At 40.4% G+C, this 23,788-nt stretch overlaps 1 protein-coding gene across 3 annotated transcripts in view; it reads left to right on the forward strand.

Annotated features, from left to right (window-relative positions):
- Positions 1-23,788, forward strand: part of GLRA2 (glycine receptor alpha 2) — a 170,807-nt gene that overhangs the window by 75,968 nt on the left and 71,051 nt on the right. The gene's annotated exons all lie outside the window — the stretch shown is intronic.

A 23,788-nucleotide genomic window follows, 5' to 3' on the forward strand; every position in this document is an offset into this window, starting at 1 on the left:
ACATTACTATTTTTGAGTGACACAATTGCCTAGAGAAGGAACAGTGGAGTCATCCAAGCTGGTGAAAATTCCAGCAACTGTGGCAGGTTGACAGAGAAGTGTGGGGTGGATGTCAGGGACACACAGACATTTTGTAGCACATCAAATAATAATCCATAATGGCTGCATAATCTATTTTTATGTAAAGCAGGCCCTTTGCATTTGTAAATATTGCTTAAGCAAGTAATGATAAATGTCCTGCTTGTGAAATTCCCCAGGTCCCCAGAAGTGTGCCTATGTGTATTTCCCCTTTCACTGATCCATTGAGCCATTGGCTTCAATTTTATAGGAGTGGGAGTTCAATTTAGTATTCAGTGTCCATTGCCTCATGCTGGTTGAGCAGTGACTCCAAATCCCAGTTCCATAAAGTAATTGTGATATAATCCCCTATCTTTGCTGGCCTGGGCTTCTGTTCAGTTGTGCTGCATTTGCCATGATGTGAAATGTTAGGTCATGTTCCACATTATCTCCTGCGTTGGAAGATAAGGTGATATATGGAGAAGGTCGATGGCCATAATGGAGATGGACTGGATGTTGGGAAAATACTTATGCAAACTCTTCAGGTTCCATGCCTCCAAAGATAAATATTAGAGTTTGTATGCTAATAGAAAAAGGAGTAGATCTGTCTCTGACACTGTTTTATTTTCTAGAATAACAAATAGTACAAAATACCTGTGTGATATTTCTATTGGAATACAGACATCAGAAATACTAAGTTATTTTTCCCGCTACATAATCACAAATCAATTTTACCTAATAGAAATTCTAATCCACTCCATGCCCCCTCCCAAACAGGTTCATTTGCTTATTTCTCGTTAGTTATTAATTATTGCCATCACTGCATGTCATGCCATTAAACCCCAGGATGCACAAACATGTATTTTACAATTTAATGGTTAAAGTACTGGTGACAAATTGTAAGCAGATAATATGTTGAAACATAAGACATTTAGCCTCCAACCACTTATTGCTATGAAAATAGTGGTCATTTATTTTAAAATAGTAGCTTGCATTTTCATAAATTTATTATTCATTAGTATTAGCTGTTATGATTCTACATCAATGGTCAAAACTGTTGCTACATAAATGTTCACTGATCAGTGATCTTTGTATGTAGAGACAATCAGGAGCCAAATGAGGGTATAATCAAAAATCATTTTATACTGGGCTCTGAACTCATGGCAGTTATCCTTTTGCCATCAGCAGGTTTATCTTCCTACGTGTATTTTTCTTAGGCTATTATTAAACATGGTTGGCTGACTGTGGGGAGTTGTGACTCATATGGATGACAGTGTGAAAAGAAAATGGGATAAAAAGTGAGTCAAGGAAAAGAAAGAATTGACCATACACTTACTTACACACACACACACACACACACACACGCGCGCACACATATAAAAACTCATTTTCATTTATAAACACTGCACTCCCCAAGCAGATACTCCACTATGCTGATTGCACAGGTGCTCTGGAGCCTATGGCAACAACCTTTTACAGAGTAGGCACGCACATTACACTTCAAAAGTAAGACGTGCTTGTTATAGAGAAGACAGAAAACACAGAAGATACCATTACTGTTAACCATCCAGTAAATAACTCTTAAGATTTGGGCATATTTCCTTCCAGCATTTGTTTTTTTTTTCATATGCACATTTGTAGGCAAACCCTCACATGTGCACACACAGAAAATTGAGATCAAACTTTTACAGACTTCTATACTATGTGCCATTTCCCATGGCATTAAAAATCTATCATGAACATAATTTGCAATGACTTAATAGTCCGATGTATTAACTGTCATTTATTTTACCATTGTGGATATTTAGGATTTTCCTTTTTGCTTTTGTAAGTATGATCATCATAAAATATTCTTATATGGGTGTTTGTGTCACACTGTGTTCTAGAAGACATATGTGTGTGTGTATATATATATATATATATATATATATATGTAAATCTTATTTTGCAATGTAAAAAAGAAAGACCTGATAATGATGAGAGTGAATGAGGGATGATCTATGGTAAGATGCACAATGGGGTGTGTGTTTCATTCAAGCAAAAACTTCGTCTTGCTTATCATGTTAATTTCAGCACCCAGAACAGTGTGTGATTTAGACTAGGTGATCAGTAAATCCTCATTAAATGGATAAATTGATGAACAGCCATGAATGCCATGTAGAAGACAGACTAGAAGCAGAATCTAAGGTTCACAGTTTTACAGAAAAATATCAGAGTTTTAATATATGGAAGAATCTCATAATAATATGACATATACGATAGAGGAACAGAATTTCTCTAAAGGAGTAGATCTTTCTTTCCAAAAGTTCTCAAGTAGACTTTGGGAAGTTAAGAATATAGCCACAAACATCTATTTTGAAACACAGGAAGGCCTGGGTCTAAATCTTAGACCCTTCACTCAACCTCTCTGAGCCTATTTCCTCATTTCTGAAATAAGAATATTATCTACCCCTTTCAAAAGTTAAATGAGGATGATATGAGGCATTTCCTATAAAGTTTAGCCCAGTTTTTGTACATGGTAGGCACTCAATTCATTCTGGTTGTTTGTTTTTATTGTTCCCTGTCCATAACGTAACAGAAGAGACTTTCACGTGATGGGAGGTTACATTAGAAGACTCATATAAAGGGCCTTATGAATAGAAGACACCATGTTCTTTGGGTGGCCCATTATTTGGTTATAGTCATCCTATCAATGAGAAGAGCCAAAGTTTATGATATGCATGTGTGTACACGCATGACAATGTTTTTCATAGGTAGGCAGTTTATTGAGTGAGTTAAACTCTAGAGGGTCTGAATAAACAATGGCTCTGATTTTTTCCCCAATCACTGCCATTAAGTATCCCCAGTTGGTTCTGCTTTCCCTGCCCCTGGAGGACACTGCAGGAAGATTCCAGAGATTCTCAGTCGCTGCAGGTCATGCCATTAGACCAGAATGAACATATGTATATTTTACAAATTATTAGATAGGTAAAGTATTGGCGATAAATACTTTAGGATAGTCCGTTATCAGATTTTTCAAAAGTCATCTACCCTGAAACAAAACTTCAGCTCACTCAGTCCAGTGCCCCTTCTCTCCCTGGCCCCCAGCTCAGGCCTGACCTTAGGCCTGAAGATGCGCAGTGAGGTGGGCACATCGTCTGTTCCTTCACAGTTCCTCCCCTTGCTGTTCCAATTCTCTTCCCCACTCCTGATGCTGACTACGGTTGAGGGCTGAGGATGAAAGGGTGGATGGAAAGAAGTTCTAGGTAACTGACACTGTTGGATTCTAACTCTTGCCTTCTCTAATGGCGAGCCTCCAAATGCCAGCTTTCTTGTGAGTTGAACTTGAGTTCTTTGGAGATCCCTGAGGATCCCACACATTACGCCATTCCTGGAGGAAGAATGCACTCTCCGGCTGATGCCTTACAACTCCTGGGGTCTCCTTACTCTGGTAGACAGCCCTCCTGGTTGACATGTTTTCAAGATTATTCACGTCTGGCTATCTTGCACACCATTTATTTGGCCCACCAAGAACACGCATTCTTGCCTTGCTAAACAGTGGAAATGCAACTTAACTGTTAATGCACCTGCCTTCACCTCACCATCTTGGGTATTCCAGCTATGCTGCTGCCTTCAGAATTAATCCAGGTAAGAAACAAGTACGGGTGTTCATGTTTTCATACAAAACCCAAACTACTGAGGACACATGGCCGGTTCTCCAAAGAGTTCCTTTGCTCTCTAAGACAGGGCAACTTGTTGGAATTGCAGCAGCTCAGCAGATATATGACATATGGGGGAGATGCTAATTTCTTCTTACAGGGGTGGGAGCAATTCACCTTCTCCCCATCTTTAGGAGAGTAGGGAAAACGCCACAACATTGTCAACACCTACAAATTACATTACTTCAATTAATTCTTTTCAAATGTCCAGTCTTCCATGGTAATACAGGGTGTTGGGTGTAATGGTCTCTAGATAGCTTTTTCTTTCTTCTGGAAAGCCCTACATCCTGTATGCACAGGTTTAGATTCTCCCTTTAGAGTGAGGTTTTAGGTGAAATTCTGAGACAATAAGAATATCCCATTCCCATACTGCTATATTTATAAACAAATATACTTAATTTTAGAGTTTTATGAGGGCAAGGACTCCACTGATTTTGTCCATTTTTACATATCCACCATTGGCACAACACCTGGCTCACAGTAGGTGCTCAGTAAAGAGTCGGACAGCAAATGAATAAACAGTGTTGAAAAGACTTGTAGTCAAGTGGTATTCCACGTGCAATTTCATTGGCAAGTCATTCATCCATTCATTTATCCAACTAACATTTATATATGTGTGCCACACATATATGGTAGAGGCTTGGGAAATCAAAGATAAATAAAACATTGTCCCTGCCCTCAGGGACTTGTAATCTGGTATGCCAGAGAAAGATAGTTGGAATGGTGATTATTAAACAATGTGGAATACAGTCATACGTCATATAACAACGTTTCCCTCAATGATGGACCGCATTTATGATGGTGGGCCCCTAAGATTATAGTGGAGTTCAATTTCCTGTAAGTAAGGGAAGGATATGTGGTTCAGGGGAATTTTTTTCTCTAATGGGAGCAATATCTATGGCGTTTGGCAATAGATTCTCACTCACAGCACCTCAATTGTGAGCACACAGAGGACCTCCTAACGGTCATCCACTGACCTTTTCAGCACAAAGAAGCCTGTTCCCCAGCGCTACATATTCAGAGGGCGCCACAGCCGCCCCCCCCCTGCCCCAGATCTCGCCTGATGGTCTTCAGAGGACATTGCTGTGAAAGTTTCGTTGGGGACCTAAGATCCTGTACAAGGACACAGGTCCTCAGGAGCTCCCTTAACAAGTACTAAGTGCCACTGCTAGAAAAAGCTTTCTGTGGTAGGGTGGGGAGCCAGCTTGTCCCTGTACTTTGGAAATATTTTCGGGTTGTAATCATGTAAAACATAGATAAGTTTTATTTCTTCCATCAGTCCAATGCTAGAGAGAGCCCTTCGTGCCAGACAGGATCAATGGAAATGAAAACAGATTTTCAAAGTCCAAATATTGAGTCCTCAATTCTATATGCTCTCCATGTTAAATGCCCTCTTTTTTTAATGAATACCAGAAAGTTCCTTAATCTGACCACTGATCCAACATGCAGTAGCCAAACCACATTGCCATGACAATCCCCTATGTTCCTTTGTCTCTCCATTTTAACTTCTTATTCCTACTGATTCTCAGACCACCTTTCACCCCCTCCTGATGGTCACTGTTATGGTGATCTGGGCCTTATTGATAAGTTAAGATATGCAGATGATACCATCTTACTGGCAGAAAGTAGCAGTGATTTGAAATGACTTCTGATTAAAGTTAAAGAAGGAAGTGCCAAAGCAGGACTGCATTTGAACATCAAGAAGACATGAATCATGACTACAACAGAAATACACAACTTTAACAGACAATGAAGACCTCTGAATTGTTCATTTTGCCTACCTTGGTTCAGTTATCAATTCAAATGGAGACTGCAGCCAAGAAATCAAGAGAAGGCTGATACTCGGAAAGGCAGCAAAGGAAGAATTAGGGATGATCACCAAAAGCCAAGAAGTGTCCTTAGAGACCAAGGCTAAGGTGACCCATACCCTCGCATTTCCAATTACTAAGTACGGATGTGAATGTTGGACAGTGAAGAAGGCTTATAGGAAAAAAAATGATTCCTTTGAATACGGTGTTGGACGGGAGCTCTGTGGAAACCCTGATCCACCAGAAAGATGAACAAGTGGGGTCCTAGGGCAAATTAAGCCTGAGACATCACTGGAGGCAAAAATGACAAAACTGAAGCCGTCCTACTCTGGGCACCTCAGGAGAAGGCAGGGCTCTTTGGAAAAGACAATAATGCTGGTAAAATCGAAGGCAGCAGGAAAAGAGGAAGACCAAATAGGAGATGGATTGACTCCATCAAAGAAGCCACAGGCGTGAGTCTACAGGAGCTGAGCAGGGCTGTTAGGACAGGACTTTGCGGACATCACTCATTCATAGGGTCACCAGGAGTTGGAACCAATTCAATGTCACATAAGAGCGACACACTTCACCCAGCCAGTTTCTCCTCAATATTTCTAATCAACCCAACCCATATCCCTATTCGTGGAGTGGCACTGACAGCTCTGATGTTCTACTTCCAACCCTGTCGGAAGGAAGCAGGGGGAGGGCTTGTGGGGCAGTGTCTATAAAGTGCACAGCAGTGGACATTATGTCCTAGGCCTTCACATCCACTCACGACTCACTCACCAACTCACCCAGAGCAGGTTCCCAGTCCTGCAAGTTCCATTCATAGTAAGTGCCCTATAGAGGTATACCATTTTGTATCTTTTATACCATATTTTTACTGTAGCTTTTCTATGTTTAGATGTGTTTAGACCCACAAATGCTTCCCATGGTGTTACAATTACCTACAGCATTCAGTACAGTAACAGGCTGTGCAGGCTTGTAGCCCAGGAGCAATAGGCTGTGCCACACAGCCTAGGTGTGCAGTGGGCTAGACCACGTAGGCTTGTGTAAGCGCACGCTATGATGTTCACGCAACGACAAAATCACCTGACGACGCATATGTCAGAATGCATCTCTGTCATTAAGTGACACAGGACTGTATAGGAACAAGGAAGATGCCTAACCTATTAAATGGAGGGGGAGAAAAGAGGGGGAGAGGGGGAGGGAGGAAAGAGGAAGGAGCCATAGAAGGAGGGAGAGAAGGAGCAGTGTTAGGAGAATGGCCTGAAGGAGGGAACCTGAGCTGAATCTATGAAGCAGATTAAATGGGTGAAGTAGGGAGGACGTAAAGGTCATTCCAGGCAATGAGGACTTCCTACTCAAATAAGCTTTTCTAGAAGACAATCTAGGCAGGTTTCCAACATGCTTCACAAATTTTAAACACATTTCAAGAAAGAAACTTGTGTCTATTGATTTCAAGTTAATTTCCTGCCTTCCTGCCAACCACAGCTTTTTGTGGTTTTTGCTTTGTTTTGTCTGGTTTTGTTTGGTTTGGTTTTCAGAAGTTCAATCTCTTCCCTAAATGCAGGAAAAATGAAATGCCAGCATAATATCTGTTCCATAGGTGCCTTCCCATTTAAAGCTGTAAAATTGGTTTTTAAAATATATCTCTGCCCACCTCCAAGAAGCTGTGCTGTTGATAAATTTCTAAATGTTTGGAGCATAAAAACCCTAGGGGCAGAATAAAGCCTGGGTGTATTGTTATCTTTCCCACCTGCTGGAAAATATCAGGATGAATGGAATAGAAGGCTATGAGACATCAGGCAGGGTTTGAGTGTGGCCAAACAGGGTTAAACAATTATTTTCCTTTACTTTGTTTTTGTTATTATAGCTGTATGAGTTGTGGCCCCTCCTAAATGTATCTTCAGTCCTCATCTGTGGCTGCAGCCCAGAGGCTGTAAAGGTGAGAGCGAGCATTGGCAGGGAACAGATGGGATGACACAAGTGCACAGGTGACTCTGACAGGTCCATAACCATCCCCTTGGAGCAGGGATCCAGAGGCATTATCTTTAGCCATTATTAACTGAGATGCCCTATTTCCTGTGTAAAGAAATTTCCCCTTACTTTTCAGCCATCTGGTCAACTAACACCAGCTGGACCATTTCAAGCAGCTGCCAAACCCAGGACAGCTTGAAATTTAAAACAAAAGAGGCCATAGTTCTGCCACATTTGCTCTTGTTTTCTTTCCCCACGGGAATGTTTCTATGTAGAGACTGCAGTCAGAGACACTAAGAAAGCAGTGAGACCAATACCTATTGAAGTTTTGAAATAAGGATCTGTTTGGGTGTTTGTTTTAACTCGCCAGAATAAAATGATTGCTCCTTGAATCAGGTACATCCCCAGCTAATTGGAATGAATTTCCTAGGTCAGATCGGAATTTCGGAAAGAGGCTGGGAAAGTACTGTTTTGTAAAATCATGACTTCACTAAGTTCTTGGATAAAAGATTGAAAAGTCAGAAATCCCAAGCTTTGGCAAATTGATCTCCTGGCCCGCTTGCTTTAGCCAGATGTCTGCATATGTGGGAGACTTCATAAACCTTTCCTCTGACATTTCCCAAGCCACAGCAAATTGAGGAGGCATTGATGTAGTTGAGTGCGTGATAAAAATATGCAAAGCGATGATGTGTGTGAATTCTCTCGGGACACAGCTGGAGCACCACTGGCACTCGAGTTCGAGATTATTGTTGGCAGCCTTTACAGGGAAGCTGACAGTCAGAGAAGCTACCCAGGCTGTGCTTCTGCTCAAGTGCTGGTGAGGCTCATACATTTGGGGGGAATAGCATTTTGAGGTTCAGGATAATTTTGAACTTTTTCTCTTTCCATTTCTTTAAAATGGATAACTCAATTTGGCTCACACAGCCAAATGTCTTCGGTTCTTATAAATGCCACACGATGAGAAAATGAACTATTGTGGAACATGTCCTACATACTCAAGATATAGACATGAAGAAACAGAACTTCTGTCCTTAAGAAGACTGGCATATACATAAAATAGGAGATTTAATCCAGTAAAGTAGGGGCAATGGGTAGAGTTTTTATAAAAGTGGCTGTAATAATTCTCCTCTCTGTATCCATACCCTTTGAGTAATAGCTCCCTCTCATTGAACTATCAATATGAATACATGACTTGCTTTGCCCAATGGGACAATGGCACATATGACATGAGCAGAGACGACAAATGCTTATAGCTTTCTCCTGCTGCACTTGGGACTCGTATGAACACCACCACGTGAATTAGGCCAGGCTAGCCTATTAAATGATGAAGGACACATGGCCCAGTTATTCCAATTACCAAGATGACCGCCAGCTAACCACCACCTCCTTGCTTACTGCTCCAGGCACACTGGCCTCCTTGCTGTTTTCCAAATATGTCGGGAAAGTCCTGTCATCTCTGGGCCTTTGCAATAATTATTCTCTGTGCCTGCAATGCTCTGCCCCCAGATAGTCACATAACTAACTTTTCCACCTTTCCCAAACCTTTACTCAAACCTTACCTTCTCAATAAAGCCTGTTCTGGCCGTTATCACTTCACCCATGCTCTCATCAACAACTTGACCCAACTCACCTTTTAACTTTTGTTTCCCTGTCACACCTTATCACCTTATAGCAACGCTATGATTTATATTGAGCTCTATTATAGACTTTATTGCATACCGCCTGTTTTCCCTTAGCTTGACCAGGAGCTCCATGAAAGCAAAAATCCTTATTGGGCTTGTTCCCTATAACAGCACCCAACCTACAGTATCTGCTCAATAAATGTTTATTGATTGAATGAATGAATGTATACATCTCTAAAGTCTGGTCCCTGAGAAAAATCCATCTAACCTTTCTTAGGATACTTTAACTGGTTATTCTTCACCATAGAAAATCCTGGCTTCCTACATTATGATACTCTAACATAACATTTTTATAAAGTTTCACATCTCTGATTGTATCAAGTAGTGTTACATTCAGTTTTCTTTGAATGAAGCTATTTCTTGTAGAGCAACCTAACCAAAGAAATAATAATAATAAAACAGCGATGGTTTAGAGGAGAGGGCATCTAGACAGGCTCTTTGAGCTCCGCGTTGCTTCCTCAGCAAGTCACAACTGAGTTGGTGGTGTCTCAGCATGCCGACGTCCGTGTCCACCTGGTCCCCTTCTTGCTCCTCCAGTTTGGATGCGAGCACATTGTGAGATTCTGATAAAGGGATCCAGGGGTCTCCTCATCTGCGCTCTCTACAGTTACTCAGGGACAGGGCTGCAGCCCCATACTCTTCCACTGGGCCCCAAACATCAGAAGATACCCCCTTTTCTTAACAAAAACCAGGTGGGTTTTTGTTTTTTTTTTTCCTGATTTTCATGTCATCAAAGACTACCTGTGCATTTGAACCTAAGGACTGCTTTGGACTTCAGAAGCCATGACTTCCAATCTGAAGCAAACTGCATGATATGCCTAAAGCAAATCATTTCCCATCCCTCCCATAAAGGACAGCGACTCCAGTTTGCTTTCCAAAATTGACTATGCATCAACAAAACTGGCATGTCAAAATATTTTACAAACTACACACTAACTGATCTTACAATATCTTCAACTTTTGTGTTGTTAGCAGAAGAGGGGGCCTCAGCAATCCCGTTAGGGATGGAAAAACTGATGACTATGAAGGTTAATTTACTTTGCATTTTTTGAGATCTGCTTGACGTGGATGCCACTTCTTACATGAAGCCCTCATGGATCTCCGTCAAATGTCAATGGCCTCTCTCCCTTCCTGGCCTACGTGGCATTTTTTTTGTCTTATATAAATCATTGCATTCAGACATATGGCTTAGTAACCACGGCCCATCTGTACTTGACCTAATATATTGAAAACTCTTACAGAGAGGGCCAAGTATTATTCAACTCAATATGACTTCCTTGGAAGAGGCCCTCAGTAGTTATTGTTGAAGTACTGTAAGGGGACCACGCTCAACAGTTCCTGATGTCCTGTGATCAGAGTAAGAATTAGTGCTGCAGCTTAATTAACCTCATAAGGAAGTGTCACTAAAGCAGGGGTCTCAAACTTTAGCTGCACATTAGCATCAGCTGAGGAGATTTTAAAGCTGTCCCAGACTCCACCGGAGACAAATTAAGTCAACTATCTGGCAGTAGGGTCCAGGGATCAGAAGCCTTGCTCAAGCTGCCCAGGTGATTTCAATGTGTAGCTAGGACTGAGGACTGTGTGGCTCTAAGCTTTGTCTGGGGAAGTGTTTTCACTGTGTTTATCATGTACCAGGATATATAGTCATTTAAGCATCACAACAACACTATGAACTAGATACTATTATTATTGTCACTTTGTAGAGGAGGATCCTAAAACACAGAGGGGTTAAATTACTTGTTCAAATTCACACAGAGCTAGGCCTTGATGCAGGCAGTGTGACGCTGAGTTGTTGTGATCAATCACTGTGCATGTGATCAATTGCTCCCTCTCACAGTTACCAGTTACTAGTTCCTTGTACATGCCTGGCACTGCGCTCAACCCCTTACTTAGGTTATCTCACAGCAAATGTATGAGGGAAGTGCTACTTTGTATCACCATTTACAGGTAGGGAAACAAACATAAAGAGGTTAAGCAATTTGCCCACAGTGATGCTTCTAGCAAGCGAAGAACCAAGATTCAAACCACCAGTCAATTCAAATTCTCCCCAAGAAACAACTAAGAATCTTAAGTTTCATCGTATTGTCCATACTGCATTAATTACAGGTGGAAGCTTTTGACTGGGAGATAAGTTCCTTTCCAGGCTCTGAAACCCCTGCCTTTTGGCTATGTGGGTGGCATTCGCTGTGGATCACATACAGTTGGCATCTCTGTTCATCATTTTGATGATGAGACAATGCTTGCCTGATTGCCCTTTCACTTTCATATTAAGAATAACTTATAAATGGTTCCTGAGGCTTCCATTACACATTCTCCCTCAGCAGATTTTCTAAGTGAACTCAGTTGATGTTAATTGCTTCTATCAGCTGTAGCCATTTTCACCATCATTTTCATCAACTCGCATGTGTGATTATATTAAGAGCCCAATCAGGTATAAGCCATTATCTATCATTTAATGGCAACTAAAAGGTTGAACAAAAGCAGACTGCACCAGTAATGAACAAACAGCAGAGAATACTCATACCCTTTAGGCAGTTTCCTCTTGTTTTTCAGAATAAAAATAACAAAAGCTGATATTTACTGACTAGGTTCCAGACCTGCTACGAAATGCTTTTCATTTATATATTATTTAATCCTCTCAACAACCCTATGAGTGAGGTATTATTGGTCCCATCTTCTTGGTAAATTGAAACTCAAGGTTATACAACTAATAAGTGCCAAGGCTAGAAATCAAAGTTAATTGGACCCTAAAGTCTATTCCTTTCTTACTGTGTTACTCTCCTTCTCATTTTATAATCACTAATGTCCCTTCAGCCTTTAAAATGGATGTCCTTCTATGCCTGTTGCAGTTCATATGCTTGAGGGTTGACTGAAGGGGCTCAAAGGGCTCTGTAACCTCAAGCAGCCCTCCTTACTCTTAATTCATGGTTCACAGTTTTGAGTAATCATAATCAATCTTCCATCCAGCTCTGACTTCTCCCTTTACTTTGCTTCCCACTGCTCTTTCCAGCTCACTTCCTAAACAATCCTTTCTTGTGGAAAAGGAAATTAACAGCTTTCTGTCATTGCAGAGAACCTCAAGGTATAAGATACTATACAGAAGCTGGTACTTAATGTTTCTTGCCCTATGGAACCCCAATTAAAAGATCCCTAAAAAAAGGAATTAACATTCTGTAATTGGTTCAAATAGAAGATCATTCCCCTTTACCCTGAATTGTATGATTGGTTCCAAACCATGCATTTCTCTTTTGGTGGGACTCCATAGAAGGTACACCCTGCAAATCTGGAAATGTGTTATAGGATTAGTCTTTTCTCCTTCATTTGGTATATTTCATATTCACAGTATGTCTTGTATTGGAAGGCACACTTTTTCCTATTTTCACAGCTCTGAGTTTGGTCTGCAGCTTAAAATTCACGACAAATCAGAGTTTAATTGAAGGTGGTTTTCTTCCCTGGTGGTGTGTAAAGTAATGGTGCATCTTACAATCACTGGCATCTTAGATTTAATGAACTACTATACTGCACTTCTTTTAGAGCCAGCTCACATGCAGAGTGAGTAAAGCAGACATGCTCCCAGCCCTCAGAGAGCTCATATCCCACTGGAGTGACAAACACTGAGCATGTAATTAGCTGATAATGCTTATTAAGAAGTAACCCTGAGTCCCAAGGGAGCATGTAACAAAGAAAGTGGTAATTGTCCAAGGGTCAGCGAAGGCTTTTCCAAAGAAGTGAAGTCTGAGTGGGACTTGAAGTCTAAGTAATAGGGGCCTAGATGACGGTGGCAGATGATCCCAGAGGAGGGAAGAGCTGGTCTGTAGGATTGGAGGTTGGAAAGAGCCAGTAAACTCCAGGAAATCAGAAATAAAGAAAACATGGCTAGAATGTAGAGAAGTGAAGGGGGAGGGGCAAACACAAAAGTACCCAGCTCCCACAGGGCCTTGCAGTCCTCAGTAAGATGTCAGAGTTTTATCATGGGGACGTAACATGATCCTATTTATCTTTTTTCAAGGGCCATGGTGACCACTGTGTGGAATAAGATTGGAGAGAGGTGAGAGCAGATGAAGGGAGACTAGTTGGGGAACCACAGTAGTAACAAGGGAGAGATGGCTTGGATAGGGTATTGGCTGTGAGAATGAAAAGCGATGGATATAGTTGAGATACATTTTAGTAGAATTAATGGGACATAGTGAATGACTATATGTAAGGAATTGCTGGAGACAGAAATGAGGCCGAAGTCAACTGCTGGAGGAAAACTCATCCTAAGAGAATTCAAAAGGGGGCTCCAAAGGAAAGCATCTCAGGATTGGAATAAGTAGGTGTTTGGAGTCACAACCTGAGATCTGTAGCTCAGACATGAGTGTAGGGAAGGAAGGCTATGAGGAACAATATAAAGCATCCTCCACAAGGCACCAGGAACACAAGAAAGCACTGATTTATAGCTTACACATCAAAGAATAGTGTCATTGGGTGCAGAAGCATACTTCCCCATTTGGGGTTACCATCAGAGCACAGCGGACTGAGTAGTGCCCATCAGAACCAGAGCAGTAGTGGGAGAGCCCATTGTCTATGGTTGGTATCAACAGTAACTGCAGGCCCAGTGTTGTGACACCACCAACCTGCAGGTTCATAGTCATTAACCCTTAGCAGACAACCCCATCCAAGAGTTTCTTCATTAGGGTGTTTAGACCATTTTATTTAATATGATTATTGATTAAGTTTCTGCTATTTGCCTTTGATTTGTCCCATCTGGTCTTTAAGCTTTCCCCTCTTTTCTACCTTCCTTCTAATTCCCTGAAGTTTACCGGCTCTTTCCACCCTCAAATACTGCCCTGTGAATTCTAGCTTCTATGGACTCTCCAGGCCCTCAGCTTCATCTCTTCAATTTCTGGACTTTGTTTGGCTCTGTTTAGGTTCCTCCTCTCTGCATCGTCACCTGAAAACCCTCTCAAGACAGTAATGTGGAGCAATAGCAGGACTGAGCTTGTTTGTCTCATGTTTCAGGGATCACTGTCCTTTCTGCCTAATGTCTAATGCCTTGATAACCACTTTTTCATGTTTTGTCCAGCTTTTGTAGTTGATTCAGGATGGAGGGTAAATCTGGTCCCTGTTACACCATCTTGGCCTTACGTGGAAGTCACTGCCATGGTTTTGAATCTTTGATTTCTTTTTAAAATTTGACATGGAATTTAAATAAATTGAATGTGACAATTTAGATAATTGAAATAATTATCAGAGCTAGCATTAGCCTGTAAATGCTAGGAGTAAAGCTGTTCTAATCAATGAAGACTGCATTTATTAAATAACTGGTCTAGGAACTCTAAGAGTGAGAACAAATGTCTTGTAAAACATTAATGACTGGTATGTGTGGGCACAAATTTTAATATCCTAATGAGAAAATCAGTTTTGCTCTACAAAATGGTTCATCAAAAGCTTTGCTTCAAAGTGATATATTCCAACATATTTAAGCTTATAATTGACTAATTATTCTTAATTCTTTTTTATTATAACACACTCTGGACAGCTCTGGGAAGAGGAGACCTTATCTCCTGGTCAGCCATTCCTCTTCACATGTCACTGTCTCTTAATGATTCCTGCTTGCTCTCTGGATGCACTCACTCAAATCACAGTCATTTGCGTTAAGTAGGTTTGATTCAACTGAATAAATATTCAAGTTACACCCACTTTGTTAAGCATTAATTAGGTCAAAAGATAGTACAATAGTCCCTGCCCTTGAGGAATTTATGGTCTAGTACAAGAGTCAGCAAATATTGTCCACAAAGGGCCAGATAGTAAACATTTTAGGTGTTGTAGGCCACATAGTCTCTGTGACAACTAATGGACTCTACAGCTGTAGTGCAAAGGCAGGCATGGATAAGACATAACCATGAGCATGGCTGTGTTCCAATAAAACCCCTGAAATAACAGGAAGAAGCAGAGAAGTACATAGAACGATACATGTATTACAAAGATGACCAGATGCAAGTGCTATGGGATGTCCAAGAAGGGAGATTCATCTCTTAACACCTAGCTTACAAAAATAGTGAGTGATTTAATGGAGGCAGCGATATTTGAGCTGATGTATTAAGATTTGATAGACTTACAATAAGCAGACATGACAGGGGAAGACCTTAAATAAATATCAGATGAGTAAGCACTGAAGATTTGGGGGAAGAAACAGTCCTTTTTAGTTGGAATGTTGGTTATACACAGGAGTGAGGTAGAAAATAAGGAAATGTAAGGCCCTTGGGTCTCTCTAGACAGAAATGATGTCTTCCTTTTCTAGACTGGTTAAGCACCTCTCTTTGGTCCTTTATCTCATTCTGCCTTATATTCTGGTTATTTTTGCACTTCTCTTTGTTTTTCTACTAGATAAGCCTCACAGTTAGGACAATGTTTATATATTGTTCATCTTCAAATCTCCACTGTTTCTAGCGCAGTGATGGAATCCAGCAGCAGAGCAAAATTATTTGGGGAATTAATAAATGAAACCATGCACATCAGCCCAAACCATCTGGGCTTACTTACTCGACACTGAGGCCCCGCACACATAGTCGAAAGAAAGACTAGCTGACTGACAAGGAGTGGAAATGCTCACTCGTTACAACAGTAGCACCTTTATTTTTCAACAAGGGTTTGAAGAGATCTTGCAATTGTTTATGGAGTAATTCCTTTAATTCCTCCATCATCTAGATTTGACCATAATTAGTAGCCACTTGAAATACAGCTTCTAAGTTGCAATTCTCCACAGTCTAGTTCAAGGGGAAAATCCATATAGATAAGTACTGGGGTTTTATTTTTTAATCAAAAGGTTAATTAAGTGAATAAATCTTTATGTTTGAATACATTTTTGCATGGAATTTGGAATAAATAATTTAAATGTGTTACAATCAAATCAGTGTAGTATTAAAATGAATAATAAAGCTTAGGAAATGAGTAAAAATCTTATGTGTTCTATTAATTATGCAACAGCAGACAAAACTGCCTACAGCAAGTTTAACCTGACAAGACAGGGAAGCTGATAAAGAGTCTCAAATCCTCCTGCAATTGCTAGTATCTCCATAGAAAGCATTTTGTAAAATGTATAGTGTTTCACAAAGACAAATTTTTGAGCACTTCTTTAAAGAAAAACGCTAGGTGGTTAGCATTTAAATGAACCTTTGGAATTGCAATGAGAGTAAATAACTGTGGAACTATAAATCAGCTTTGTAATGTCCACTGAGAAAATGACGATAGACAGCAAAAAACGGAATCCGAGTCCATGTGTGTGGCTGATAGAACAGGAGGCCCAGGTCATTTAGTGAAGCTTTTCTAGGAGCAAAGTGACACCATCCATCAGCAGGATCTGTTTATGTAACACCTGTGGGTCTGTGAGACTACATAGGTGGTAACTTAGGAGAAAGAACCTTTCTTTTGTTAGTAAATGTCACCGGTAAGCAAATAAGTTAAGAGCAATATGAAGGCTGGAGTCTGTGTCACTATTCAAAAGTAAATGGACTGCATAATAAGGATAATGTACACTTAAAATATGAGAACGCAAGACAAGTTCTGTCATGGTCTTTGAAGGCCTCCAAAAAAGTGGTAATTTGTTCTTTATGTGAAATTCATCAGGTCATGCAAGATATGTGTGTCTCATGTTATCTCCACTGGAAACAATTCCTAGGGAGGAGTTTTGAATATGTCTCCCATCCCCAAATCATGGGGATCGAATATTACAGTTTAAACTGAGAGCAAAGACATCCTCCCCCTAGTGCCCACGTGGGATCACTGCTCCTGGTCCTCCCTGGTCATATGGAGGCTGGGTTCAAAAAACAAACCAAAAAAACTTAAAGAGAGGGGTGTGTCAAAGGGCCTTAGGAACCAACTGAATGAGTTTCCAGTGGCCAAAGCTGGAACAATTTAAGAAAAATAAAGTAGTATTGGATTATAACCCATATTATAAAATAAATATCCATGAGTCCATACTGATATAAATAAATGATCGGATAAAAATACTTGGGCATAGTAGACAAATCTCCTATGCAGAAGTATTCTAAATAATTTATGTAAATATTTTAGTCTCAAGAAGGTGGAGCATAATTCCCCTTCTTAAGTGCAGGCTATGTATAGTGACTTTCTTCCAAAAAGGACAATATGGACACTGGAAAAAAGAATAACTTCACAGCGGAGAAACCTAGCAAACACTACCTTAGTCAGATGTCAAGGTCAATATCAACAATGACGTTATGTTGATAGCGTGTACCCTTGATATGATGTGATGAGAAGGGAAATTTAACTCTGTAGCCTTCTTCCCCCAAACCCATAACTCTGGTCTAATCACGAGAAAAACATCAGACAATTCCCAATTGAGAGGCATTCTACAAAATGCCTAGCCAATACTCCTCAAAACTGTCAAAAAAAAGGTCACAAAAAAACAACCAAAACAAAAACAAGTGAGAAACTGTCACAGACAAAAGGAGCTTAAGGAGAGACAATAAGTAAATGCAATATGGTATCCTGGATGGGGTCCTTAAAAAACAGCAACAAAATTAGGTAAAAACTAAGGTATCAATATTGGTTCATTATGTGCAACAAATGTACCATACCAGGATAAGATGTCAATATTAGGGAAAACTGGTTAGGGTACGTGGAAACTATCTATGCTATCTTTGCAACTTTTCATGTATCTAATAGTATTGTAAGCTTTGAAAAATGTTTGTTTTAAAAAGTGCTATCTATTTTAAAGCAACTGAAATGTCTTATACAATCTAAGAACTGAGGTGTGCCTGGACATCCGACCTGGATTAGAGGGATGGAAAACACTATGACAGTCCTCTCTCCATCTCTGCATGAGAGACCTGATTGGTTCCAGTCTCTCTCACTCTTGTCTCCAATCCACACAGGGTAGAAAGCCTGGCTGTAGACAGTGCGGGCATGTTCATGTTGTATAATTCCAGGTACCTTCAGAGAAACTGCTCTCTCTTTCCGGCCCATTTCCAAATTCCCAGAGGAAAGGAATTTTGAGACAGTCTACCTCTGTTCCCATCAGCAGTGATAGGCAGAGTCAGGTAAAGGACTCTGATGAGGCTAGCTCAGGCTGCCTGTTCTCCCTGGACAAAGCAACTGCCATGAAGGGAGTAGAGTTACCTGTGTGTACATGGCTGTCCAGTCACCCTCCCTTGTGGATGGTGGGGAGCCCTTGGGAGGTGGGGTGAGGAAGAGAAGGAATTTCTCACAGGGTGGAGAGCAACAGAGAGGGGAGGGCAGCTCCCACCCAATAAAGGGATGGCCATAAAGCATCTAAGATTGAGCAGAAAAAGCAGACTTTAATATCACACATAAATATTTAGCACTTCTGAAAATGTACAGGTGCAGAATCCCTGATCCACACTTCTGAAATCCCCAAAGCTCTGAAAACCAAAAGGTTTTCTGTAGCTCATCTGGTGGCAAACCTGTCCTGAACTGATGGGAGGCTAATTACAGGCTCAAGGTATTTAATGTGAATCATACCGTTTACCAAAGAAATATTAATGTGTTTGATTACAGGGTCTTCCCTAAGCCCCACTAGGAGTAATAGGCAATAAATTGTATGTGTTACAGTATTACCTTAATAAAATCTGAAAATCTCTTAATTACAGTGCTTAAGAGCTCCCACGGGTTTCATATAAGGAATACATACATAATAGTACATATATTGAAGAATATAAATGTCAATTTCTATGTAGCTCTGAAAACAAGAGCCACGAATGTAAAAACCATACAAGAAAAATTTTAAAAAGCTTTAAAACATTGAAAAGAAAATACACGGCAGTTGGTTGGCTCAGTTGGTTAGAGCGCAGTGCTCGTGATACCAAGGTTGCCGGTTTGATTCCCACATGGGCCAGTGAGCTGCGCCCTCCACAACTAGCTTGAAAGAAATGGCTTGACTTGAAGCTTATGGGTCCTGGAAGGAAACACTGTTTCCCAATAACATTTAAAAAAAGAAAAAAGAAAATACACACTATCTATGCTAGTTTGGGTGGATAGGCTAACTATGAATAATACCCTATTTTTACCTAATATTTACAGTCTTCAAATCTCTGTTATTTTTTTAATTATCAAAACAATTATTAGACATAAACAGGGAAAATATTATTATTACCTTTTATGGATAAGAGAGGGGTTCCTAGAAAAAAATTTTACTAGAGAAAGGGTAGGGTCTCAGTTGCGTGTCTCCTAACCGCTAACCCAGTGCCCTTGAAGTCTGGCACTCTGTGTCAGATGGAAAGGGGATACTGAATTGGCATTTTCAGCATAAAGGAAAAGCATACCAAAGCTTCCTAATATGTGTTTCTTTGAAGTGTTGAAGACTATGAAAAGGAAGTTTTGCCAAGGATACTCGGGAAGGGTGGTGGCGAGGCAGCTTTCTGCAGTAGTATAAAATGCCCATGGTTCTGATTTCCTGGGATCTGAATCCCTTATTAGCTGTAAGTGCCCTTGGTCAAGCCAGTTATAACAGCTACCTCTTAAGACTGCTATGGGGTCTTGTATAACATAGTCCATAATGAAAGTCTTGCATGGTATGTTCCATAAAAGGCAGTTCTTTTCTCTCCTTCAAACTCGTGTTTCTCAGGAAGTCACCCAAACTTTCCCTTCCCAGGTGACTCTTCATGGGAATCGCATCCCCAATGCTGAGACATATGACACTATAGAACATACACCTCATGAAGCAGATACCCACTGTGTACCGAGCATAGCACGAGCTTGGTATGAGCAGCTGTTCAATGTGTATTTGTCAAATGAATAACTGGAGGAAGATTGCGAATTTTGCACTGGAGGACATCCCACATCAGAGGCAAGGAGAGCTTCAACAGTAGTTAAATGAGGCGATTTAACACTCTTAGAAAAAAATCTCCTCCTGCACTATAGTTACTTATGGTTTTCTCTATTCAGTGACAATGCTTTCCTATTTCAGGGTCACTGTGGGAACCCTAGGGGCAACTGTTAAAACCAGCCCTTCAGGTTTGGGCCCCGGGCCCCGGGCCCCTCTGCTTTTGGTTGCTGCCCATCATTAGCAAATCTGGGACCTGCGTTGCCTTTGTAAGATTCTAAATTCTTATAAATGTCTGAAAACCCCACAAAAAAAGACTGAAATCTGTCTAAACCTGAGGAGTTTAATCCTATTTAGATAAACCTGCATTTGTCTGTTTGCTATATTCGCTCCTTTCCTCTTTAATGTGAATGTTTTCATGCTGCTTTTTCAAAACTTGTATTACTTTGCAGAGTATTTGTAATAAGAACTGCTGAAACAGATGTCAAAATAGTCATAGTAAAAAACGTTTTTACATAATATATAAAACAAGTACATTTTATATGTGAATTTCACATATCTGGCAATCCAATCAGTATTTTACTATTGAAATTCAATTTTAGCTCCTAATTGGAAGAATATTTTGCAAATCTGTTTCCATACCATTGCATGGCTTCTTCCTTTTTGCATGGCCATAGTATATAGTAACACCCAACCCAAACCACAGCATGTGAACACACATTTTCAATGGATATAAATTCTAATGCTTGCTTTCCTTACAGATTTGTGTTTGTGGTAAGAAGGAGGAGGAGGGGGAGGAAGACAAGAAGGAAGAAGAGAAGGAGGGAGAAGTGAGGGAGAGTGAGGAGGGGGCCTCCAACTGCCCATTGCTTTGCCAAGAGCCAGGCAATATATAGCAGGCACTTTTAAGGAAGGAAATGAGTGATGCCCCAACATTTTTGCTTGGAAGATGCCAAGAATTATGTGGTAAACTCATCACAAGAAAGAGAATCAGCAAGTGTACTGCTTGCACCATAAGGAAAGGAATATCATACAAATGAAAAGGAGCTAAGATGTGTTGTTCATTCACCAAGTAAAAAATTTCCCAGGCATGAATCTTCTTTTCCTTTTCATTGGAGTAAAACAATACATACATTTAAATTCATAAAATGTCCTAATGCTAAGGGTACCACCCAGTGTAGTTTTACATGTATAGACACTTCATATCAAGATACAGATTATTTCCAGTACCCCAGGAAGTTTATTTTCTCTTCCCAGTCAAAATCTCCCCCCAGAAGTAACCACTGTTATTTAACTACTGACTCATTTTGCCTTTTTGAACTTGACATCAATGGGATTTTACGTTATGGATTATTTTATGACCGGCTTCTTTCATAGAACCTAATTTCTGTGCGATGTACCCATGTTGTTTGTGCAGCTATAATTTGTTCCTTTCTGTTGTCCATTATCCTGTTGTCCATTATCCATATTCCAGGTTTTAGTATATTATGTGTTAAATCTGCTATGAATATTTGATACATAATTTCCCATGGCCATATACACTCATTTATCTTGAAAATATAGCAATGAGTGGAATTGCTGGGTCACAGGATAGGAATATGCTTGGCTCCAGTATATATTGACAGTTTTCCCAATTGAGTGAAACAATTTACATTTCCCTAGCAATGCATGAGCATTCCAGTTGCTCCACACCTACGTCAACACTTATTATGGTCCGTCTTTTTAATTTGGCCATTCAGGTGGTATTTAGAGGTAGCTCATTGTGGTTTAAGCTTGCATGCCCCTAATGACTAAGGACAATGAGCACCTTTTCCTATCCTTAGTGGTCATTTATTTCTCTTTTCTTGTAAGGTATTTGTTCCAAGATTTGCCCGTTATTACCCAAGCACAATTTTTTATTTGAGCTCTATTATCCGAGTACTCTGTTGAGTTTTACATCATTTTAGCAGGCCAATCTAATGAAGTTTTTCAGGGGTAATAATATTCGCCATTTTTGAAGCTCTCTGTGGTATTTTCAAAAACAGTGATTTCAAAATGACCATTTTTTTTTCATGTGCAAAATTCTACAGGGTAGGATCCCTGTCCTGCCTATGTTATCAGAAGAGAGAGAAAATCCCTCACAGTTAAGTGGTTCAGAGCATAGCTGTCTGGGTGCAAGCTATATGATGGTGGTTGTATTTACATGCATCTGATACCTCATGTGTATAAGGGGTGTCACAACAGAACTTGCCTTACAGTGTGGACATCATTGGGGTTAGCCCATGTAAGGCCTTTAGAGCAGTGTGTAGCACACAGGAAGCCCTCAATAAGCACTGGTTATTGACAACATTGCTCTGGGGGCCGGATTAGGTCCTCATTGTGTCTGTTCAATCAAGAAAAGGTTAACATATTATCCAATTAATTGGGGAAGCATTCACATGTGGATCTAGACCGCTCAAACCAAAACTGAGAAATTGGGTGTGAATCTGCAGAACTCGCTGTGTGAAATGACCACTGAAATGATTACTGAAGCCTGCTGAAAATGTTCTTTCTGGTCCATTTGGCTTTCAGGACCCAGCATATGCCTAATGGTTCCATTGGTGTATGAGTTAGGAGGGCCCAGGCCAAATTATACATATTCATGACTTGTAAATTGTTCAGTCTGGCCCTGAATAGGAACTAAAAGATTTAGGAGGAAAATAGCAGCTCCCCTTCCATGCAGCCCAAGACACAGGAACACTTTAATAAAATGGGAACATGGGTTCCATAAGAATCATTTTGTAAAATCCATATGTACTTCTATAAAGGCTATATATTCGAAGACATCCATGTAGCCAGAGAGCACAAGCCAAATGTGGCAGGGGAGAAATTGCCTAAGTGAGGAGGGCACTTCCTCTCTGTCAGTGACTTAAAGGGGGTCATGGGATTTTTCTGTCATTAAGCCCATCTGCCTAGGCTAGGTGCCTGGCAGCTCTTCTGCTAATGAGCATCTGCTCTTCCTAATACTGGAAGAACTAAGTCTTTATCTCTATCCCTTTGCATGTGCCACTGTCATGTCGGAAACAATTTTTCAGGAAAGAGACATTTTAAGGCACAATCAGGTATGATCATTCAGTCTTCTAGCTCCTCAGTCATTTGATGGAATGAGGACAGAGGACAGTGCTGATTGACTGTCCTTCCTTTTCTGACTCATTAGATTCAGGAGGGAATCACATCGCTTATAATCTGATGCCAATGGGATGTTCACATCCCATAAATGCTCACATAAGAATGTGCAATTATTTGCACTTGCTTATGATTTTTTGGTACAATTCATCAAGTTATAGCCCCATGGATTGCTTGCTATTAATATGTCCACTGAGCAGGTAATTATTTTTATCTTGCTTTAGGTTTTTAAAAAATGTTTCTACTTCTTAGATTTTGAGAAAATTATTCTTGAGAATTATTTGGCTCAAAGGAAAGAAAAGGGATCCTTTTTCATATGCTTATTGACATGGTGTGATACACAGAATTCTAAAATTGCCCTTTCCTATCAGGATTCCCTGCCCCTTTCCCCCAGAATCTGTAAATGTGATGAGATTATCACTTCCATGATTATGTTAAGCTGTATGGCACAGTTGACCCTAACATAGGGAGATGATCTGGGTGGGCCAGATCTAATCACAGGAGACCTTAAAAACAGAAAGCTTTCTCTGGCAAGTTGCAGAAGAGGAAATCAGACAGACTGGAAGCACAACAGATTCAACTCTGGCTTGAAGTTGGAGGAGGCCATAAGGGGAGTGTGGGCAGCCTTCAAAAGCTGAGAGAGGCCCCAGATTG

Source organism: Hipposideros armiger, unplaced genomic scaffold, assembly GCF_001890085.2.
Source record: "Hipposideros armiger isolate ML-2016 unplaced genomic scaffold, ASM189008v1 scaffold_13, whole genome shotgun sequence".
Lineage (NCBI taxonomy): Eukaryota > Metazoa > Chordata > Mammalia > Chiroptera > Hipposideridae > Hipposideros > Hipposideros armiger.